This window comes from Lemur catta, chromosome 13 (assembly GCF_020740605.2).
Source record: "Lemur catta isolate mLemCat1 chromosome 13, mLemCat1.pri, whole genome shotgun sequence".
Lineage (NCBI taxonomy): Eukaryota > Metazoa > Chordata > Mammalia > Primates > Lemuridae > Lemur > Lemur catta.
Window position 1 is genome coordinate 64,102,714 of NC_059140.1, and position 19,147 is coordinate 64,121,860.

General features: G+C 41.1%; 1 long non-coding RNA gene across 1 annotated transcript in view; it reads left to right on the top strand.

Annotated features, from left to right (window-relative positions):
* Window positions 1–4,394: 4,394 nt before the first annotated feature.
* The window catches only part of LOC123649474, a 32,896-nt gene continuing 18,143 nt past the window's right edge, over window positions 4,395–19,147 (top strand). Inside the window, exons 1-2 of the long non-coding RNA XR_006739015.1 lie at window positions 4,395–4,591; window positions 18,552–18,650. This is a non-coding gene — a long non-coding RNA (uncharacterized LOC123649474). The remainder of the gene's footprint in view (window positions 4,592–18,551; window positions 18,651–19,147) is intronic.

Below are 19,147 nucleotides of genomic sequence, written 5' to 3' on the forward strand. Positions count from 1 at the left end.
GTTGGTGGCCCAGACAAAACAGAGCTACAGTCTGTTTTTGCCACATTCCAAAAATGGGATCTGAGAGGGCTTCCCCCCGTAGATACAGTGCAGCATGATAAAAATAGGTAAGCGAGAATATCACAGTCAAGTGTCAAAAAAATTAATAGGAAGGCAGTACTAAGATGAGCACACAAAATACAGATAAAGAGTTGCTAGAAACTTTGGCTTTCAGCTCCCTGGCAGCAACTACGAAGAGGGGAAAATGGCCAGTCGTGCAGCCATTCCTAGAGCCGGAATGAAGATGTAGGCAAACGAGGTGCTCAGGGCAGCTCAGCCATTTCCATTGGAGCTGGAGACAAGATTCCTCATCAAGGGGTCCATAAGGAGACAGTGGCCAGCTCATACTTCGTCCAGAAAGAAGCAGCAGGCATTAATGGCACAAGGAGTTTGCTTGCATAATTCAAGTTTCTGGTCAACTGACTTCCTCACCCTGCTACCTCAGGACAACAAGGATGTGGATGTGCTATTTGCAGAGAAAGTCATTCACGTGATGGGATGTGGAATAATGGGTGGGCAGAGGGACAGAGGTATAGGGAATGAAAAGCTATCATCCTTCCCTTCCCAGCCCAGTGCAGGAGTCCCAAGCGGTGGTCTGCGGACCCAGCTGGAACATGGTGTATTTTTTTGGGCCCAGAGAGGGTGATTTTGTCATCTACATTTAAACATTGGGAGATTTCGCATAATAATTTGGATTTCCAGTTTCACGTCAGGGTGAAAAACATGACTGTGCTTTCCTGCCACCCCCCTCCCATCCCCACACACGCTCCCTTAAATGGGGCTCCCAGTGTCCTGGAGTTCAGTGGCTGTTGCCCCATTTAGAGAAGACACAAACTTTCCATTTCCCCACGGTCAAACCCCAGCCTGCTTCTTTCATTGAATTTATGGGCCTCACCTCAGAGTTTGCAACCTCTGGTCTAGACAGTGTTGGGGAGTCCTACAGGGGTTTCTGGGGCCATTATGGGTACTGCATGCTGTGGACCCTCGATTGGGTTGGCAGACTGTGGTCATTGCTCAGCCTTCCTGTAGGTAACCCAAAGGGTCTGACTGACAACAGGGCTGACAGTCTCATAGGACAATCAACAAAGGTCAGCAAACTGAACTTCTGCTGTATCAATATTTTATAATATAGCAATGTTTATTTTCTAGTTTGAAGCAGACTCAACCCTCCACTTCATTAAGAAAAAGTATCACCCACTTATTCACTTGTTATTCATCATGTACCACCATGCACTGTGTATATGTTGTAAACCACTCATTTAATCATCACTTAAGAACCCACAAGAATATTAGTATTATTCCCATTTTGTGGATAAGGAAACTGAGGCTCAGAGAGGTAAAGGAACTTTTCCAAACTCCCATAGAAAGTAGTGTTGATGCCAAGACACAAACCTTTGTCTGCCTGGCTCCAATGCTTGTGGTTTTCTCTTGTTGCTGTGTCACGTTGTTGTTCCCATTATTGCTCATTGGTGGTTTTTCTCCTGTCTTCCCAAGAGCGACTGGGAGAAGTGTATGGCTTCTTTTGTCTCCCTGAAGAAAAGAGAAAACCAGGGAATCAGAGCAGGAAGTATACAGAATTAGGAGTCAGGAAACCTGAGTTCTAGCTCCAGCTCTAGGGCTAAGTGTGGCTACAGACATGTCCTTTAACCTCTGGCTTTTTAATCTTCTTGTCTGTGCAAGTAGATAATAATCTCTCCAGTCTCGATCCCACTGAGACCTAGCATGGACCAGCTGAAATAAGAGATGTGAAAGGACTTTGAAAAGTTGTGATTTCTTTATATATGCTAAGTATTATTATTCATTATTATTAGTTTGTTGTGGAAACAACATAATTTATATGAATAAATACACATACTCATAAATATTCATTGATAGGAATAAATAAACATGATTTATATGAATAAACTCAAACTCAACTTAGTCACAGGAACTGTATTAGTTCTTCTAAAAATATGAGTGAATGGACAGATGGATGGATGGATGGATGGATGGCTGGTCTGAGTTGCTCAGCACTCCATCAAAGTTGGCCCTGGCTTCTCCTGAGCTGAGATGGGATTGGATTGTAAAAGAGAGATAAGGACTTATGGAGGCAACTTCTTTTTGTTTCACTTTCTTCTTTTCAAAGTGAATTTCCTGTAAAAGTTTTGTAAAAGTTATTGGCAATGTTCCTGTCTGGATGATTCTGTGAAGTTGGTAAGCTCTAGGTGACAAAAATGACTACCATCCAAATCTTCCTCGAAATCATTAAAGTGAAAGCAAGCATTCTTTTACCTTGGGTTGATAGAATGAATTTCCACATGTGGACTTTTCTTTCCCAAGTCCATATCACAAGTACCATGTGCTTAATATTTCCAAGTGTGGCTCTGTCCTTTTAAGTGATTTCCCACATTTTCACTTCACAAGAGACCCCTTAAAATATTATAGTGGTGACAATGATCTCACTCAAATAGATGCAGAGCCAGCCTTTTCCATTTCTAATGCATTTTTCTGGAGTTTAAACTAGACTAAAAAATATTGCTTATTTGATCTCCTCCCAGGTGTGACTGGTAATCCTTTGCTAATTTAAAAAATTTCCATGTTGAAGTTTGATCCAACTTATGCTTAAAATGCCATTTTCGGGTTTTCTTTTTTGTTATCCGAGACAGGAAATATGGAAGCTCGTTATCTTTAATATAAATTGGTTATTTACTTCAAAGATCAAAAGATCACCTAAGTGCACATTTGGGAATAACACCAATTGGGTGTCGGACAGATGTGGGGGCTGGGGGCAGGGGATGGGTGTATACCTACATAATGAGTGCAATGTGCACTGTCTGGGGAATGGGTACGCTTGAAGCTCTGACTCCGGGGGGATGTGGGGGGGACATGGGCAATATACATAACCTGAACTTTTGTACCCCCATAATATGCTGAAATAAAAATAAATAAATAAAAAATAAAAAGAAAGAAAGAAAGAAAAAAAAAGATCAAAAGATGACATTTGTTCCTTCATTTTAAAGTAAATAATAATGCCTTTATGGAAAGAAGTATCTCCTAGAACTTCTATTTCAATCGAGTCTGGGGGAAATTTGGTATAATTAATAAGAAATAAATACATTATGGAAAATGGACAGAACTGATGAAAAATAAGATATGTTGTCTCCTAAGACTGCTCACCCATAAAACATAGCACTTGTTTATTTTACCATATAATTCCATGGTCATCACTTTAATATTTAAACCAAAGACCTCCATCATTTACCTTAAAGTATATGTATAATGGATATAAAAATTTCAAGCAAATTACAGAGTTTTTTTTTTTTTTAGTTATATTCAAGGAAGGATATTTAAACTCTTAGTCATCTTTCTTCCCAAGACTTAGAGCATTTTGGTAAAACTCAGATGCATCAATATAAGTGTACATTTCACATGATGCAGTTCTCAAATCACTCCACCGAAGAGTTCTGATATCTGTGTGTTACTCAGGGAAAAAAAAAGAATTTATTTGGTCTTTTACGTTTTCAGAGCATTTGGTTTTCATAGGCAACAGCTCAAATCAAACTTGAAGCAGAAGTTTTAATTTTGAGACTTGTGTGTTTTTTCCTGTCACTCTACAGCTTTTGCTACTTTCATGTCAAGAATTTCCTCCATGACATTAAATATCTATCTATTTGTCTACAAAACTGGATTTGCACATATAAAGCTATATAGAAGTATTCACATGTATCAACAAGTGACACCCTGAATCCCAGTTGTGATTGATTTGGAGCGTTTGTTTTTGTAGACTAAGGTTTCTGCCTTTCTGCCGCCGTGGCCGCGCTGTGGGTCTGGGCTATGCCTCGGATGCATGTAAACAGGACCTTCACAACGGCTTCTCATGCGCTTAGTTTTGAGTAAACTGTTGATTTTGTCATGGCCTCTCTTGCCTTTCCCCTACATCTCTATGAACAGACTGAAACTCCTCTTTGAAAATGTTAACCACATGTGCACACCCAAGTGATTTTCTGTGGCATGAGCCCAGCCACAGTCAGCAGATGTGAGGGCTGGAAAATTAGCTGTCAAATCCCCTCTTCCCTAGGGGTCCCACGAGGAGCTTCTCAGAGAAGGTGGGACTGGCGAAGCCCATGGGGGCGCCTGGAGCCTGAGACCCAGCACCCGCTTCCCTGCGTCCTGCACGTGAGGCCAGCTCCACATGTAGGTACCTGTGTTGATTTTCAAATAGCATTTCAACTGAAAATAGTTCTGCTTCTGAAAAAAGGGTAAAAAATAAATACTGTAAATAAATGAAGAAAACACCCCACTGATATTCACTAACTTGCTTCATCTTATAGACGTTTAAACAGAAACTGGAGACAGGCCCAGTTCTACTGCTCCAGCCTTCCCTCTGTGACAGCCGGAAGCTGAAACACACCAGGCCGCCAGGGCGGCTCAGGGCAGCTCAGGGCAGCCGGCTCTTCCTTCTTAGCTCGGCATCTCCAGGCCACATGGCCAGGGCTCAAGGCCAAACCCACGGATGGGTCTATTTTCTCCCTGGGTCGAGCCACAGAAGTCCCTGCCAGGAACTTTTCCGCAGGTGAGTAGGTTTTCCTCTCAGAAATGCCCATCATCACTATCCTTTCTGAGACAGAAGGTTTCAGTCCATTAGAAGCATTTCTGTTAATCGGATGGGAGTGTGATGTGCAGGAGGAAGCTCAGGAGACCCGTGGAGGCCTGAGGACCCCTTTTAAGAAGTCTGGCATTTATGGGCTCTACTTCTTGGCGTTCTTCCTCTCGCCTCTCTGGTTACTTCTCTTTCTAAATGCATTCCCTGGGTCTGTAACATTCAGTTTCTACCTAAAATCTTCCAAGCTGCACTTCCCTTTCCTGCTTAGAGGCCCCCTGTAAAGGACTGGAAGTGTGGAGTTCGTTAGCTACAGTGACAAAAAGTTGCAGATTGCTGGGGCTTTGACAAGCAAAAGCAGGGCTCTCCCTGGCAGGTGCTTCCAGTCCCCGCCCCACCCCCACATATGTATACACCTTCCTGCATGAAACTACCAGGAAGTCTATGTGCTTTCTTTAATGCCACAAGTTATTCAGAAAACACCCAGAACACTTTCTACAGTAACACTACTTTTATTTTTTTCTTTCAAAATATTAAGGGACTACCAGTGTTTTTGTTACACAGATACCTAGTATAATGCTTACGTCAGGGCTTTCGGTGTGCTGGTCACCGGAATAGTGTTCATTGTACCCAGCAGGTAAGTTTTTATCTCCCACCTCCCACCCCCACCTCCTCCGCTCTTGGTTTCTCATGTCCTTTATATCGCTTTGAGTAACACTGCTTTTAAAAATGAATTTCTGGGGTCAGGGTCATTAACATGAAACCATCATTAAGCTCTTTGAAATTCCACTGGTCTTTAAACATTTAAGACTCTTGCAGTGTTTAATATAAATTCTTGCAAACTTTTAAATAAACCAAAAATTCACAACAATTGAATTCCTCCTAAAGCCCCTTTGAAATCCGTATAGACTGCTGAGATATGAGTGTGACGGATGATTACGGGTACGATGGCTCCATGTGGACAGGACACAGCAAAACACCTCCCTGTTCCCACAGCCCTCGGCACAAGAAGTTCTCGGTGGCTTTCCCCCTGATGCCATGATTTCTAAATGCCAGTCCATGGACATAGTCTTCAGTGTAGTGAGACAAGAAGGACTGGGAAAACAGAGTCAGTTGTCCCCTATAGCTAGGTATATGCAATGGAACTGTCCTGTATTTTGAGATTTTTAGCCTTGCTTTTCTTGCCTTACTTTTTGGAATTAAAATATTCATTTCTTATAGAAACTGAGGGTAATGGTAGATGGTAAAAATGTTTTGTTTAGATGGCTTTTCTTTATAAAATTAAAAGATGGGAACTCCATATTGGTTTTAAAATCAATTTTAACTCCCCATGAAATTTAAAGTCTGGGAAACGCTGCCGTAAGGCTGGGCCAACTCCTGAGGGCTCGTGAAAAATAGCTTCAGGAGCGAATGCCTACAACCACTGCAATTCTTAAGAGAATTTACTTTTTGGTTTTTGATTTCTTTTTAAAGAAGAACTTCTTTTCCAGAAAGTGTAGAGAATGAGGGTGGAGGAGGACCCGCCACCTTAGTTTCTTCTTTTTCCCCAACACCCATGGAAGTATGGAAAGTCCTCTTGAAATATGAAACAGAAAATGGGTAAAGTTATTAACCAAAAAAAAAGTGCTGGCCCTCAACATCCTGAGAACGCTGCTTCTGTGGTCGATCTGTTCTTGTGGCTGCTGGCTCAAAGGATCATGAAGTATGACACTGTGTCACAAACACAGTCCCCAAAGTGTTTACTTTCCCCTGACAAATACTATAAATTTTCTTCTTGTAGTGAACATTGTTTATGCAGCTGTGATTTCTTAAACGAATACTGACTTTCTGCCCTAATGTATCTTTGTTGCAAAGACACTTAAGGAGAGCTTTCTCCTGGCGTTTGGGGAGGACTTTTCAAGTAAGACTGCCTAATTAGGAGCAATCACTGCGCATTAGATCCACCAAAAGGAAAAACGTTTTTTTGGCCTGGTTAAGTATTTCCATCTTGGGTTACAGGCTTCACATAAAGTGGCTTCTCCTTTGGCCTGAATGGCCTTTCCTGGGGAGACTGGAGGTAAGATTGCATGTTGGCTGGCCCAACAGAGATCTAGAACAAACTCTCAGGAAATCTCAGCCCCTTAGGCTGTTGAATTCTCACTCCTCTGAGACCAGCTGAGGTTATTTTCTTACTTCATTTAACTAGCCAGATGATAGGTTGACTGATGGGGTCATTATGTCCAGCAGAAAGTAATTTTAGAATGAAAATTATGTAATAAGTTAGACCACAGCTCAATTTTTATCACCCTAAATGCATACAGTGTCCCTAATGTGATTGCCTTTGGGCTAAGATTGAAAGAAATGTTCAATCCCAAGGTGGCTATATTTTCTGGAATAGATTGAGTGAAACCTCTCTGTTTTTGACCTAAATGCATGGAAATGAATGTCTTAGGTTTTACTTTCTAATTCTCTGGTATAAGGTAAAAACTCCAGTGATTAATATCTCCTACGGGGCTGGTGGTTGGTGAGAAAAAGTCACCGCACTTTATCTGACTGTCCATCAAGTTACTTTTATCATTTTTAGGCTTGGGTCAGTTAGATAGGTGCACAAGCTACTCGACATGTGGAATTGACTGAGACACTGGGAATTGACCTCATTAAAGAAAATGCTCTCAACACAACAATTTTGCTTAAGGACCTTCTAATTTAAAAATGCACCCTAGGACATCATAGTAGTTTCTCTCTGCAGTGTTTTCATTTCCCTTTTTATGCCAATTGACCTTTCTATTTTTTTTTCTTTTGAAATGAAGAAAGAATTTTAAACTCATGATTTTATAGAAAAATGCTTTATGCTATACTCAATTGCTAGAGCTTAGCTCTTGACTCCTAAGACCAATTTCTAAATCAGTCATCCTTTCCCCCCCTACCATCCCAAATTGGCTCTTCTTCCTGGAGTCTTTACCTTATTTCTTGGCACCCCTACTTACTCAACAGCAGAAGAAAAGAGAAAACTCATAGTTAGAAGGTCTCTCTTCCATCTATCCACTCATCTTCAACCCACGTCTGAGGCGCCCAGGTACTGCTCTAGGTCTAGAGATAAGCCGTGTACAAGACAGGTATGGAATTCTGTTCCCACAGGGATTACATTCAAACACGTTTCTTCCAGAGACACTGTCTACTTGCAGGGATCTCTGACTTCATACGAATGTATATATTTAAATATGCATAATATATTTTGATATATTACATGTTTAAAATAAATAATGAGACAAAAATGGATATTCTCACATAACGCCCCAGTTTCTTTCAGCTGCCTGAGATACCCATTAGATGGAAGTGGATATTGAACTTGATATTGGTTCATAGTGCGATGGCCCCACCAGGGAAGGTTAGATGCTTAGAAGCTGCTTCTTTCAGATTTGGGTGAGCAATAGTGTTCAAACGTCTCATTCCTGCCTAATGATTTTGCCTTGGTGCACATATAAGAACTGGGACTGTCAGGAAGGGTTCAGCCTAGAACTATGGAAAAATGCTTTTCTTTGCTTCTGATAAAGGCCCATTTGCTGTTTGAGCTTGTCTTCTTGATCTTTCGAGTTTCCAGTAAGTCTACAAAGCTAAACCACTCACAGTTTGATCCCTAGTAGCAAAGCTCTTCCCCCCATTCAATGCAACACTTCTGGACATCATTAAATTAAGGAAAAAATCTACATATAATTAAGACAAAGATATTTAGTATGCTAGAATCTATCTCCAATGGTCAAAAAAAAAACCAATCAAAGAAGTACACAAAAACAACTTCTTGGAATATTGTCTGAGGGATTCCAATTTTAACATGCACAGTAAAGTGAGTATTTTTTCATTCATATCTCAGAAAAACCACTCAAAACATAAAAAAAAAAGCCAAGAAAAAACAGTAATGCAAAGCCTGTCCTTTGTAAACCTAGGAAACAACAGAGATTCTGAGAGAGACAGAGAGAGAGAGAGAGAGAGAGAGGCTAGGGACATATTCCAAGAAGTTGTTTTTGTTTGCTGCTTTGTTCTTTATTCTAGCCTAGTTATTCTGCTAGGTTGCCCTTTAGAAAAAAAACTAATCTTGGATTCTAACCTCACACCATATATCAAAATAGTTTCCTGATGAATCAAAGATTTCTATGTAACTAATAAAAATACTAGGATACCATGGGAAAGTTAAAAAAGTAGTGTAATGGGGAAAACCATTCTAAGCACATCACCAAGCTCAGAAGCTATAAAAAAAAGACTGATGAATTTGACAATAGGAAAATAAACTGGGCAACTTAGTTGAGGGAATTGGGCAATAATCTATCAAAATCATCAATGCCCACATCTTGTCATTGCAATGACAATTCCAGGAATTTTTCCTACAGATATACTTGCAAATGTGTGAAAAGATTTATGTACCAATAATTTATTGAGGTGTTGTTTATAAATACAAGAACTTGGAAACGGCCTAAATGTTTTTACTAGAGCACAGGTTAAATAAATTGTGGAACACCATGCAGTGAAATGCTATGCAATAAGAACTAGTAAGGAAATATTTTATGTAATGATATGGAAGCCTATTTAAGGTATATTGTTATATAGTAAAAAAGACAAGGCACAGGTTAAGTATAAACAATCTGGTACCAACTGTGCAAAAAATGATATGTACATATATACACAGGTGCAGATGTATCAAATAAGTCTGGAAGTTTCCTCATGTAATTAGTAACAGAAGTTGCCCACTGGGACTGGCACTAGTTTTCTCCTAGGCAGGGATAAGAGGGAGAGTTACTTTTTACTGTATATCTTTTTGTGCCTTTTAAGTTTAGTACTAAGAATATGTATTATTTATTCAAATTTAAATATTATGAAATAGTTAAATATATTTTCAAGGGTATTAAAACAACAAGAACATCCATTGAGACTATTTTATTCAATTTTTGATATCTATTGCAAATGTTTTTTTTTTTTTAATTTCTGCTTAAAATTTACCTCAACACAGCTGTGGACATAGGCAACATCCTGTTCTAAATGCAGACACTAACACAAAGAACACAGGCTTATTATCTGAGAGTTTCATTCGTGGCTCCAGTTTCCTCAACAGCCAGGAGCACCTGTTAAATGATTTTGCTTAGCCCTTTCTGACCTAGTCTGTTTAGTGGGACCGGATGGCAGGTATTTCCAGGTCGTAACCTCTTCTACCAATTGCTCTCCTAACCTGATTGTACACTCCTGGAGTGGGGGGGGGGGGGCTTCAGTTGGCTTCTATCGAAATCAACAAGTGCCCGAATTCCTGAGGGTCCACTCTGGTTGAAATGCATCAGGCCACTTCCAGGAAATGTAAATGCACTTTTTTTTTTAAGGCTATAGAGGCCCCCTTGTTCAGTTTGCCTTGCATCTCTCCAGAAAGCGTGGCCGGGTCCACGTCCTGACTACCCCCACAAGGAGAATCACCGCTCACCTTGGCGGCACTGATTCAAGCAGGCCTTCCACGTCTGCCTCCAGACCATGAAGGCATCGGCAGCATGGCATCTGGCACAGGTTGAGTCAGTAGGTGAGATTATTTTACAGATTGAAAATGGGGTACAATGGCCAACTGAAGTTTGAGGCATTTAAAAGGTAGCAATAAATCAAATGGTAATTGAATAGTCATTATTAACACCATGGGAAAAGATGGAGCTAGATTTCTCAGATTCTCATGAATTGAACCTTGAACTTCCTAACTGGGTGTAAGCAAAATGGTGCCACATCCTGCTGTGGTTTGTGGTGGGACAATGGGGTGCCGCGGCACGGCAAGGTGTGTAGTCCCAGAGCTCAATGTTGGATCAGAGTTTTCCAGAACCTACATTTGTACTACCTGGAAAGTGGGTTTATAATCCTTTAAAATCTCAATCAACAGTGCAATGCTAGCAACTCCATGCAAGGTGCTGAGGGCTGTCTGCCCACCTTGTGTAAAATGGCCAAGGTTTGGAGAGAAAGGGATTCGGTATTTCTACACTAGCCAGTGGAGGTCAGTGTTGAGTCACCTATCTCTTGTTTTAACTGGATGCATTAATTTACCACGGTAGACCGGTTCATGGTCCATGCTCATGAAACAGAGACACAAAAAGGACACTCAAAGATGAAACTAAGGGGCTTATGACACATTTCGCAGCTCCACGCTGCTAAAGAATAGTCGCTCGGAGTAGCTGGTAACATGTGGAACAACCTCATGAAAGGGTGCTGCAGGTGGATGGAGAGGTGACCATGTAGACATGCAGCTTCAGCCACTGAGAGCTGGCCTTGCGTTTCAAACTGACTACTTTCCTAAGTCCCTCTCCGCTCTGAGGTTCTGGGGTCCCAAATGAGCATGGTGGTCTCCTTCTTACTACGGGACTTTTTAAAAGCAGAAAGAGGCTCAAGTTGCTTCGAAGAGTAAAAGGACCTTCTTGCAGATAGTCTTTTTCAGGGTCCCAATCCCCATTTCTATGAACGTTAATAAACCTCTTCAAACATTCATTCCAAATGGAGAGTCAGCCCCATTGCTGGCTTGCTAGTGGTCACTCTCAGGGTGGGCCTTCGTTGTTAAACTCTAGATACTGCACAAGGTGGGGAATTTAAAGCATGAGGAGAGAGCCTAGGACTGGGAGCTGCAGAACTAAGCACTGCAACATCCGGAGAACATCAGGAGGTAGAAAACTCCAAGAGGCCATTGAAAGCTCTCTCCTTTCCTCACCTTGCTTCTCTTTCCTCCTGAAGGGCCACAGATTTTCTCTCCATAATTTGAGGATTTTAGGTTATAAAGAACTAAGCAGATTATTTGTCCAAATCAAACACCTAAGCTCTGAGGGGTTCATAGAGCACTGGTATTTTGGTCTTCATTACTAAAGTGATTTGGCTGGAGGAAAGGACAGGCAGAAGTTTTTATGTGCAGGAAAGCCCTGCTTTATACGGTTTTAACATCCTTCATGGGGTTCTATTTTTAGATGTTTATGTTCTTCACCAAAGAACATAAAAGCTTAAAAGGAGTGACAGCAGCTCTCTCTGTTTGTTTAATGCCAGGGGGTGTAGGTAGCAATTAGTAACTTAAAATTATACTTAACGAGGAGGGCTCTTTATTCCTTAGTGTGTGATTCCTGTTCAAAGCTCTGATAAACAAAGGATGCTTTTTGAAACTAAAAGGAAAGGGGTGCTTTCTTGGTTTCTGAGTTTGGTATTCCATTTTACATTTTTGTCAGTATTTTGGAAGATTCTAAATTTCTTTTTTACACTCAGTCAACTAGGCAGAGCATTGGCCATAGATGTAACTCCTCTGATACAAGTCCCATCTCCTTTAACTACCAGATGCCACCTCTGTCCTTCTTCATACCACAAGCTTTTATGCTCCTAGGCCTTTAAAGGCTCATGCTAGTTTCGATTTGTCACACTCCTTTCCTTGTGCTCCTCACAATCTGCCACCTTCAGGACAGGCCTCTTCCCTGAATGGTGAAATTCTATTCATTCTTCAAACTTTGTTCAAATGTCGCCTCCTATACAAAGCCATCAGTGCTCCTTACCAATCTTATTTTCCCAGGCAAAATTAATCATTCCTTTTTCCATACCCCCAGAGTTCTGTGGACAGTTTGATAGTGTACGCACACATATGTGTGGACATCAAATAGTTAAAAAGCAAACTTCAGCAGTGCAGGAGATAGATCATCTAAAATCTCTGTTTTTGGCATTGAGAGAATGAAGATAATGCAAGATAGGCAGTAATCACAGAGTAAAAGACTCCAAAATAAGCAGAGGAAAGAAGAGAAGACTTTTCTAGATAGTATCTAAACAGAAACTTGTAATTGCTGCCCTCAAATAGGAGGGTTTTATGTATAATAGCAATGCCTTCTATAATAGTAAAGACAGGAAAAGACATTTTGTAGAGTCCATTGTAAAGGCGACCGACCCACACTTCCTTAAGTTTCTGCATTTGCCCAGATCTGTGCAGTAGCAACTAGGAATGGAAATAGCTAGTGCTACAGAAATGCAGTAGTTAAAGAATCTGGAGTTTAGACTCTAAACTATAATGTCCAAACTTTTCATACTTGCAGAGACAGAAATGTCTGTAGTTAATAAAATCACTCTGATATAAGGTAAAACTAATCTGATCAAGCAGCTGGGGTGAAGGTGGAACATGAACCAAAGTGGAATAGAGAACAGGATCGGCAAATAATCCAAACAGTGAAACCAAATACAAGAATCCACACAGGAACAAGGCAGAGGTGTTTGCCACTGTCATTACTGCTGAGGATTTTATCAACACATTAGTGAAGAGGGATTTCAGTGAATCTAGACTATGGTGATCTCTGTGTTAACTGGATGTGGCAATATGTATGATATATGAGGCTGTCCAGAAAGTATTCAGCCATGTGATAGGAAAAATATATTAACAATGGCTGGATACTTTCCGGACAGCCCTTGTATAGGTGCACTTGTGTGTAGTGGGATAAAACTGTTACTTCTCGACCAGCCTGCTGCCCTCCCCCTACTCAGGCCAAGCTCATTATTTGTGGTTAACTAACTCAGGAAAAGGATGTAATAACCCAAAGCAGAGAAAAGGGAGGCTGTTCTGGCTTTTGAGTTTTCAAAACCAAAGCCCAGGAAAAAGCAGGGAAAATTAAAAGCAAAGATTCCCACTTCCAGGAGAAAGATAAAGCTTCTCCAGCTTGGGTGAAAGAGGAGAGCTGGAGGGGAAACAAAGAGCCCTTGACAGTGGTGTGTCTTTTCTGCAGGTGTGGGGAGGAGGGAAGGATGCCCATACAGGTGTGTGGAATCCAGGAACTACGGGGACTGGGTCCTAGAATGAAGGAAGCCTCCTGAGAAGCAATGGCTGCCTGGCACCAGTGCTTTGGCAGTCTTGGAGACTTTCCAGCACTCCCGCGTAGGGAGTGACCTGCAGAATTGTCCTACTTATGAGCTCTAGAGTGGCCTGGAGGTTGAGATGGGGCCTGGACACCATCAGAGAGTTACTCCTGCTTCAGTGCAGGTTGGGAGAAGCCAAACATTTCTCATGAGCCCAAGAACGGCCCAAATATAGCACGAAGAGTCCCCAGGCTGGATGAGGCCCTGCACACATGATTGAGACCCAGACGGCTGGGGCCGTGCAAGCCAGCATCCTCAGGTGAGAGGAAGAAGAACTAAATGCTCCACAAGAGCCCTGACATTGCACTGGGTCCCTAGACCTGCCCCCATACCACCTTAAACTTCTGTGGCATCACACATTACCTAGGTTTCAGTCTGTGTCCCTCTAGCCAAAGGGAACTTAATTTAAAGAGAGTAACCAAAAATATGAAAAGTTTAATTTTTGCACAGTTGCATTTGTAGTCAGATTTGTGACTGCTGCCTACACATGTATTAGACACACGTGTGCTATTTATTTTGCATGAGTTATAAAGATATATTTCATTTCATGTGGGTTAGGTCATTTTCAATGATTTCCTTTGTTATCAATTTATTAATACCAATATAAATAAATATCAATTTATTAATACCAATCAATTTAGTAATAATTAATATCATTATCAATTTATTAGTATCAATTAATATTCATATTAATATCAATCGTTTTCAATGATTTCCTTTGTTATCAATTTACTAATATCATTGGGAGGTTCCAGACTGAGGTGGACTCAACAGACAATTGTTGTCAGTGTGCCCAACATGGCGTACCACTTTCAGAATGATATGTGAACCTGGCCTGCCTGGTTCAGAACCTATTACAATGGGGCTCTGAAATTTGCTATTCTCTACAATTGCTTAATTCTTCATCTGCCCATCTGTTAGACTGTGAACTCCTTATTTAACATTGTTTGCCTGAGCCAAAGCAGTGTGACCCAGAAGAGGGGCTAATGAACTTTACTAAATGAACTGAAGAATGTTCTAATGGTAGGAGGCAACGATTCATTCTTATAATTCCTTTGTGCCCCCATTAGATTCTGGCAGATTTGGGGGCACAAGATCAGGGCTCATACTTGAGTGAATGAACAAATAATAATTTTTAAAAAGATAAAATAGTGACACCAAAGGGATGTTCACTGTCTTCAGCATTTTCCAAAGCAAAGTGCATCTGCATCTCTGTCCATTTTCCTTAGTTACACATCTAAAGATCTAAGCAGGAAATCTCCCTTAATCTTTTCATATCTTTTCCTGCCATGAGAATAAACAATTGCAGTTGGACTCAAGACCTAACAAAACATAAAAAATGCTTTTAAAATACAACAATGAAGAAACTAACATCAACTCTTTTTCCATTACCCGTTCCTACTTCAAAAATGTTTCTGATTCTTTTTTAAAATGTAAGGACTTGCAAAGAACATGTTGCTCAGTGACTGAAGCTTTAAAGTGCAATACAGGCTCCTGTGTCTGGAACCCTTATTATATTAGCACGTTCCAGAAAAAGATTAGATTTCTCTCAGAATTGACTTTGGCTGAGTTTCCTCCCTTATGTCCTACTCCCTCAGTAACTGAGCTTCCTGCCTTGGACTCCGGATGGGATTCTTACCACTGAGCCCCAGTTTCCTGGAGGATGGATCCCAGCACGCTTTTTCATGCCAACTGCCTCCCTTGGGTTGAATCCAGGTTCTAGACCTACTCTCTGGACTCACATTCCTGCCCTATTTGTCCTGGACAAATCAACTCCATCCGATGTATCTATGTTCAGACTGTCCATCCTCTCAAACCTGACCATGTATCAAGTCTGTTTCCAAACCTTCAATGCATCTTCATTTTCAATTCCAGAGTTTTCTTTCTGCTTGTCTGTAGCAAATTTTGTTCAACATATTAGTCAGAGTGTGGTAACTGCTTTAATAAACAACCCCAAATTTGTAGTGGCCTAACACAAAAAGTTTTACTACTTACTCATGACACAGTTTGATGCAGGTTAGAAGGGGAGTTGGGGACCTGCTCCATGGGGTGGTCTCTTGGGGACATGTTCTCCTTCCATCTGAGGCCTCTGCTCTTATAGAGGCCTTCATGAACCTCACCATTTAACCAGAGGATAGGGAGGAGCAAAGGTTGAACATAAGAGGATTTCATGAGTAGGCCTGGAAGTGGCACAACTCACTTCCTCGCATGTTCCATTGGTCAGAGCTCAGTCACATGACTAAGTGGGAGTGGGAGTCATGTGACCACTCCCAGTTAGAATACAATAGTCCCCCCCATGCCCAGTTTCACTTTCTGAGGTTTCAGTTAACCACAATCAACTGTAGTTCAAAAATATTAACTGGAACATTCCAGCAATAAACAATTCATGAGTTTTATACTGTGCACCATTCTGAGTAGTGTGATGAAATCTTGCACTGCCCTGCTCCATCCCACGCAGGATGTCAATCATCCCCTTGTCCAGCAGATCTACACCTTCTGTGCTACCCATCGTTAGTTACTTAGTAACCGTATTGGTTATTAGATCAACTGCAGTGGGATTGCAGTGTTTGTGTTCGAGTAATTCTTATTTTACTTAACAATGGCACCAAAGCACAAGAGTGGTGATGCTGGAATACTGTTATAATTGTTCCATTTTATTATTAGTTATTGTTAATCTCTTACTGTGCCTAATTTATAAATTAAACTTTATCATAGGTATGTATGTATAGGAAAAAACATAGTATATACAGGGTTCAGTACTATCCATGGTTTCAGGCATCCATTGGGGGTCTTACAGTGTATCTCCTTCATATAAGGGGGACTACTGTATGTAATCTGGTGGTATGCTGAGAAAAAAGAGAACATAGGTACTGGTGAGCAATGGTAAACTGAGCCACGATTGTATAACATTTACTACTAAAGGTACATATTTCCTAAAACTTTTAGGCCAAAAGTGTCTATGGATGCATAAGAGAAATGATACCCGGATTAGATTTGGCCTAACATATTTGCAGTCACCTTTTTTTAAAACTACAAGGATAGAAAAATGAGTGTGTAGAGATCATTGATAATAATCATACTAATTAAATTCAATTTCCAGTTTATATACCTAATCTCAATTCTGTAGCTCACTTTAAAAATAATCTCAATGTGAGTTAATATTAGAGCTTGCTGATAAAAAGAATAAATAGCTTTTGCTGTTTATTGATGAATTTAATAGATACACATACATATATATAACATACATATATTAATGAATGGCTCAAAGTGGAGAATTTTAATATTTTAACGATCTGAAGTACAGTTAGAATGGAGAAAAACTGAATAGAAACAGGATAAATGTCATACTCCTAGTGTGGCATACGATGTCCTTCCCAATCTAACCTCAGCCTGCCTCTTCCGCATCATCTCTGCCACTCTTTTCCAAGGCACAGAACTGGCTGGAATGAGGAGTACCAAGGTGAGGGGCTGCATTACTACTCTCATGGCATGGAGTCAGGAGCCCTGGGTTCTACATCCCATTTGGCTCCAAATCAACTGTGTAGCTTTGAGCAAGTGAATCCTTCAGCCTTCTCATTTGTAAAACAGAGAACATAATCCTGCTCCCATGACCTCCTAGGGCTTATAAAAGACTCAAATGTCACAATGATTGTAATTCCATCGTCATTATGATCAAACACTCCACGTTAAACAAAGTCCTTTCTACGTGACTTTCTAAAAAACTTAAACCTTTCTGACAAGGGCCTAATGGGTGGGGTGACACATTCATTCAACAAATACCTACCGACCTGGGCATCGCTGAGGAGCTGGGATACGGTGAATGTGAAAGGTGAGCCACAGCGTGTAAACAGTAACCAAGCAGACAAATAAACCAACCAGATGATGTCAAGTACTTTCAAGTAGTTCACAAACTAACCCATGTGAAGGGAGTGAGTAGGGAGGAAGTGGCTGGCTCACACTGGCTGGTTAAGGAAGGCCTTCTAAGGAGGTGATGTTTGAGCTGAGACCTCATACACATATTCAGTTATTGGACACCTTATAAACAATGGAATGACGTAAAAACCAGTGTGCAAGCACCATTAACATGTTAGTTAAATTTAATTGACTAAATTCTCTTCCTGGAAGTGGGCAGAGAAGCAGGGTGGGACAGTGAATGGAACAAACAGGCCAAGGGAGAGAAGACAATCAGTTTGGTTCAGAGTGTCCCTTTCCAATTCGTCTCCACCATCTCACTCCTCCCTGCGCAGAGTGGCGCTGGAGCGGCCATGGGCATTTGGGACAGTAGCTAAAGGGACGTTGCACTGGGGATACATTTTGTTGGGGTGTAGCGAGGTATGTTTATCCGGCTCACAGGCACTGCTCTGTGTCATTATTGAGCTAATACATTTCCTACGTAAAAATATCTTCCAGGATAGAATTTTGACCAGAGGCAATGGGTAGATTCTTGGATTATTTGATAATTCAATTAAAAGGAAGAGTAAATCACATGAGCACATTGAAAAGGTATTCCTGCTGATTTTGCACAAAATGCTGACATCAACAAAGAAAACGGAAAACTCAGGTTCACCAGTACAATAGGATATGTGATACACGGGTTGATAGATGTTATCAATTTAAGGAATATTTAGGATGAGTCACTATATAAGAAAACTTAAAATATCCTTAAATCCTACAGCTCATATGTGAAAGAAACTTGATAGAGGTTTCCCCAAATTTGACAACAGTCCTACAAAACCAGAAATCATTGCCAATAAGAAGTTGCGAAATGATCAGTTTTCAGCTTGAAAGGAAAGACTGAAACTGAATTCTTTCTTTGTGTAAGAAAATGCTATTACAATATCATTGTCATAGGCAAAGGTGATCAAAGAATAGGCAAAAAAAATATGGAAAATATCAGGCTGTTAATGAATAAAAATACATTTCTGGATTTTGTGATGTTTTTGGTATTTGTCAGATCTTTAAAACTGTCATTTGTTGTGGTTTCTTTTCTCATTTTAAATAAGTATTTACGTTCATACCAATTTGAATTCATAATTTTGTGGGATTTTTTCTTAAAGTCCTCTACTTGTGTCATTTTTAGGCTCCACAAAACCTGGCTCCAGCCCTGCAAGCTAGCCCTGTGAGGAGGTGAGGGGAGGTCCAGATGTTTCCAGAGTGATGCTCCTTGTGATGTTCCCAGGTGAGGGGAGATTCTGGATGTTCCTGGAGTGGCCGAGAGCAAGTACACACAGTCACTGGCACATAATGTGCGTCCTACTCTACCCTGTCCTGTCTGCTCTCCAGGTGGCCCCTGAGGTGGCTTCCCTCACCCACCTGCAGCTCATGGAGGTCCAAGTCTCACCACCCACATTCCCTGAACCCCACATGGCCACCTCCTATGGGGTGGGGGGCCGGGGCAGGGAGCACTGGGCAGGTGCCGGGTGTGAGACTGGGAGAGAGTGTAGGTGCTCCTGGGTGTCCCCAGCCCAGCCTGGCCCTGCCCACTGCTCAGAGCAGAGCCCAGCCAAGCCCAGGGGCCACACTGACACAGCAGTCATTTCCCCTGAAACCCAGTGGTACTCATATATTGATTTAATAAGTGTGATTCATGGGACCACAGGTTGGGTACATGGATGGTGAATTTGGACACTGAAACCCCAGAGCCAAAGTTCTCTGGACTCTTCCATTGTGTCCTCC